Source organism: Harmonia axyridis, chromosome X (assembly GCF_914767665.1).
Source record: "Harmonia axyridis chromosome X, icHarAxyr1.1, whole genome shotgun sequence".
Taxonomy (NCBI): Eukaryota; Metazoa; Arthropoda; class Insecta; order Coleoptera; family Coccinellidae; genus Harmonia; species Harmonia axyridis.
This window is the reverse complement of record NC_059508.1, coordinates 33,024,528-33,029,527: the sequence shown is the minus strand read 5'-3', so window position 1 is coordinate 33,029,527 and position 5,000 is coordinate 33,024,528. Positions and strand designations below refer to the sequence as shown.

The 5,000-nt window shown below is 41.8% G+C and overlaps 1 non-coding gene across 1 annotated transcript; it reads left to right on the top strand.

Annotated features, from left to right (window-relative positions):
* Nucleotides 1-2,578: 2,578 nt before the first annotated feature.
* LOC123687684 lies at nt 2,579-2,697 on the top strand. The gene has a single exon (XR_006749397.1). It is a non-coding gene; the product is annotated as a 5S ribosomal RNA (ribosomal RNA).
* The last annotated feature ends 2,303 nt before the right edge of the window (nt 2,698-5,000 follow it).

Genomic DNA, 5,000 nt, shown 5'->3' with positions numbered 1-5,000 from the left:
TCTAATATAATATACATGGAGACGGTAAGAATTCTTTTAATCGAAGATATACATATACTTCTCATCAATATCCAAAAGCTTATCGAAAAATAAATTACTCAACTTTTACGTGAAGAATCGTTCACCCAAACCTTATCCCCTATATATGTCAGGAGAACCCAAGGTTCCCCTCCAGACACGATTTAGCAAACTTTTCCCGATCGATCCGACCCACCGAGGCCGTCTCGACCGTCCGCTGCGCCTACTAGGGCCGATTTCTTCGGACTCCGATCAGAAAATATACCGATGCATGTCGTTAACACCTAGTCCGCCTCGTCCGATCTATCTAAACAGTCTCGACGCACCCAACACTCTTTCAAAGTCGGATTACTCGGACTCAATCTGAAAATGGACCGATGCATGACGTCAACACTTAGCCCGCCTCGTCTGATCTATCTAAGCCATCTCGACCCACCCAACACGCCTTCCAAGTCGGATCACTCGGACTTCGATCTGAAAATCTCCGGACTCATTTTTATGAATATCCCCAGTCAGTAAGAACGTTATTTCGCCAATATATACCAACAATAAACCATATTCCAATAGCTGAACCAAAAATATAATTCCCGATCCAAACGTTCTGCATCGCCCAACGCGACCACCTTCCCTATATATGTCAGGAGAGCACAGGGTTCCCCTCCAGACAACACTTACGCTCTATCCCCGACTCTCGGTCGATCGATAGGCCAGGTCAGCGGTGTCTGTTTCGGCCGAAGCTCGGACTTTGGTCAAAATGTTCCGATACAAAATTTGAACCAAGATAGATACAGATATGATTCCTTCTTAAATATACGTTGATTATCGAACAGAATATGGTAAATATTTTGCGATGACCGAGGATTTCATGAATTTTTTTTTTTTTTCGAAAAAATTTTCTATTATCGGAATTTCCTCAAATTTCATTTGGTTGCCTCCTAATGCTTATTAAAAATGATAACCAACAATCAGAATCATTATTTATCATTTATTTCAATTTTTATAATGAAAAACGTTCACGTCCTTTCGCGCCTCTCGATCGTCGTTTACGTGATGCATCGGTCAGCCCTAGTTTACGTGGTGCATCGGTAAGATCGAGTTCACGTTCTGCATCGGTCTGCCCGAGTTTACGTGGTGCATCGGTAAGATCGAGATTACGTGGTGCATCGGTAAGATCGAGTTCACGTTCTGCATCGGTCTGCCTGAGTTTACGTGGTGCATCGGTATGATCGAGTTTACGTTCTGCATCGGTGTGATCTAGTTTACGTTGTGCATCGGTAAGATCGAGATTACGTGAAGCATCGGTATGATCGAGTTTACGTTCTGCATCGGTCTGGACTCTGAGATATATTTTCGACGTGAAAATGTTCCGATACAACTTTTGAACCAGGATAGTTAGAGAGATGATTTTTTCTGGGATGTACGTTGATTGGGGAATGGATTGTGGAAAATAACTTGCCATGACCGAGGTGTTCTCGAATTTTTTTTTTTTTTCGAAAAATATTTTCTGATTTTGGATTTCACTCAAATTTGATTTCGTTGCCTTCTAATGTGTTCTAAAAGAGTAAATCAGTAATCAGAATCGAAAAATATTTTTCGGATTTTTTTTTTTTTGAAAAAAAATTTTCTGATTTTGGAATTTCCTCAAATTTGATTTGGTTGCCTTCTAATGTGTTTTTAAAGCGTAAATCAGTAATCAGAATCAATATTCATTGTCGACTTTAATTTTTATAAGGAAAAATGTTCACGTCCTTAAACGCCTCCCCATCATTAGCCCGAGTCCAAGTCGATGTCAGTCCCGAGCGGACGGTGTCAGATACTACCTATCGCCCCGGTCTGGACTTGGCGAGGTATTTCGACGTGAAATGTTCCGATACAACTTTTGAACCAGGATAGTTAGAGAGATGATTTCTTCTATGTTGTACGTTGATTGTGGAATGGATTGTGGGAAATAACTTGCCATGACCCAGGTGTTCTTGAATTTTTTTTTTTTTCGAAAAAAATTTTCTGATCTTGAAATTTCCTCAAATCTGATTGCGTTGCCTTCTAATGTGTACTAAAAGAGTAAATCAGTAATCAGAATCAATATTCATTGTCGACTTTAATTTTTATAAGGAAAAATGTTCACGTCCTTAAACGCCTCTCCATCGTTACCCCGACTCCAAGACGATGTTAGACCGGAGCGGACGGTGTCAAATGCGACCGATCTCCCCGGTCTGGACTTAGCGAGATATTCCGACGTGAAATGTTCCGATACAAAAATTTAACTGTGATAGTTAGAGAGATGGTTCCTTTTGTGATGTACGTTGATTGTGTAATAGAATATGGAAATAAACTTGAGATGACCGAGGTCTTCTGGGATTTTTTTTTTTTTTCGAAAAATATTTTTCGATTTCGGAAATCCCTCAAATTTCATTGAGATATGTCCTAATGTGTTCTTAAAACTTAAATCAACAATCAGAATTAATATCCAAAAGTTATTTCATTTTTTATAAGGAAAAACGTTCACGTCCTTTCCGCTCCCAAAAAGTGAGATATCATAGAAAATATCGCTATATTTGTTGTTTACGGCCATACCACGCTGAAATTGCCAGTTCTCGTCAGAACACTGAAGCCAAGCAGCGTCGGGCGCGGTTAGTACTTGGATGGGTGACCGCTTGGGAACACCGCGTGCTGTAAGCTTTTTTTTTACGTTCTGCATCGGTCTGCCGAGATAACGTGGTGCATCGGTATGATCGAGTTTACGTTCTGCATCGGTAAGATCGAGATTACGTGATGCATCGGTAAGATTGAGATTACGTGGTGCATCGGTAAGATCGAGTTTACGTGGTGCATCGGTAAGATCCAATTCACGTTCTGCATCGGTAAGATCCAGTTCACGTGGTGCATCGGTAAGATCGAGATTACGTGGTGCATCGGTAAGATCGAGTTTACGTGGTGCATCGGTAAGATCCAATTCACGTTCTGCATCGGTAAGATCCAGTTCACGTGGTGCATCGGTAAGATTGAGATTACGTGGTGCATCGGTAAGATCGAGTTTACGTGGTGCATCGGTAAGATCCAATTCACGTTCTGCATCGGTAAGATCCAGTTCACGTGGTGCATCGGTAAGATTGAGATTACGTGGTGCATCGGTAAGATCGAGTTTACGTGGTGCATCGGTAAGATCCAATTCACGTTCTGCATCGGTAAGATCCAGTTCACGTGGTGCATCGGTAAGATCGAGATTACGTGGTGCATCGGTAAGATCGAGTTTACGTGGTGCATCGGTAAGATCCAATTCACGTTCTGCATCGGTAAGATCCAGTTCACGTGGTGCATCGGTAAGATTGAGATTACGTGGTGCATCGGTAAGATCCAGTTCACGTGGTGCATCGGTAAGATGGAGATTACGTGGTGCATCGGTAAGATCGAGATTACGTGGTGCATCGGTAAGATCTACTTTACGTTCTGCATCGGTCTGCCCTTGTTTACGTGGTGCATCGGTAAGATCGAGATTACGTGAAGCATCGGTATGATCGAGTTTACGTTCTGCATCGGTCTGCCCGATATTACGTGGTGCATCGGTCTGCCCTAGTTTACGTGGTGCATCGGTTTGGACTTAGAGATATATTTTCGACGTGAAAATGTTCCGATACAACTTTTGAACCAGGATAGTTAGAGAGATGATTTTTTCTGGGATGTACGTGGATCGGGGAATGGATTGTGGGAAATAACTTGCCATGACCGAGGTGTCCGATCGTCATTTACGTTGTGCATCGGTCTGCCCGAGATTACGTGGTGCATCGGTATGATCGAGTTTACGTGGTGCATCGGTAAGATCCAATTCACGTTCTGCATCGGTAAGATCCAATTCACGTTCTGCATCGGTAAGATCCAGTTCACGTGGTGCATCGGTAAGATGGAGATTACGTGGTGCATCGGTAAGATCGAGATTACGTGGTGCATCGGTAAGATCTACTTTACGTTCTGCATCGGTCTGCCCTTGTTTACGTGGTGCATCGGTAAGATCGAGATTACGTGAAGCATCGGTATGATCGAGTTTACGTTCTGCATCGGTCTGCCCGATATTACGTGGTGCATCGGTCTGCCCTAGTTTACGTGGTGCATCGGTTTGGACTTAGAGATATATTTTCGACGTGAAAATGTTCCGATACAACTTTTGAACCAGGATAGTTAGAGAGATGATTTTTTCTGGGATGTACGTGGATCGGGGAATGGATTGTGGGAAATAACTTGCCATGACCGAGGTGTCCTCGAATTTTTTTTTTTTTCGAAAAAAATTTTCTGATTGTGGAATTTTCTCAAATTTGATTTGGTTGCCTCCTAATGTGTTCTAAAAGAGTAAATCAGTAATCGGAATCGAAAAATATTTTTCGGATTTTTTTTTTTTTCGAAAAAAATTTTCTGATCGTGGAATTTCCTCAAATTCGATTTGGTTGCCTTCTAATGTGTTTTTAAAGCGTAAATCAGTAATCAGAATCAATATTCATTGTCGACTTTAATTTTTATAAGGAAAAATGTTCACGTCCTTAAACGCCTCCCCATCATCAGCCCGAGTCCAAGTCGATGTCAGTCCCGAGCGGACGGTGTCAGATACTACCTATCGCCGAGGTCTGGACTTGGCGAGATATTACGACGTGAAATGTTCCGATACAACTTTTGAACCAGGATAGTTAGAGAGATGATTTCTTCTATGTTGTACGTTGATTGTGGAATGAAATACGGAAAATAACTCGCCATGACCGAGGTGATTACGATTTTTTTTTTTTTTCGAAAAAAATTTTCTGATCGTGGAATTTTCTCAAATTTGATTTGGTTGCCTCCTTATATGTTCTAGTAGCGATAATCAACAATCAGAATCAAAATCCATGGTCGGGTTTGATTTTTATAAGGAAAAATGTTCACGTCCTTTTTTACAACCCCGACTCATTGACGATGTTAGAACCGAGCCGGCGGTGTCAGATACGACCGATCGCCCCGGT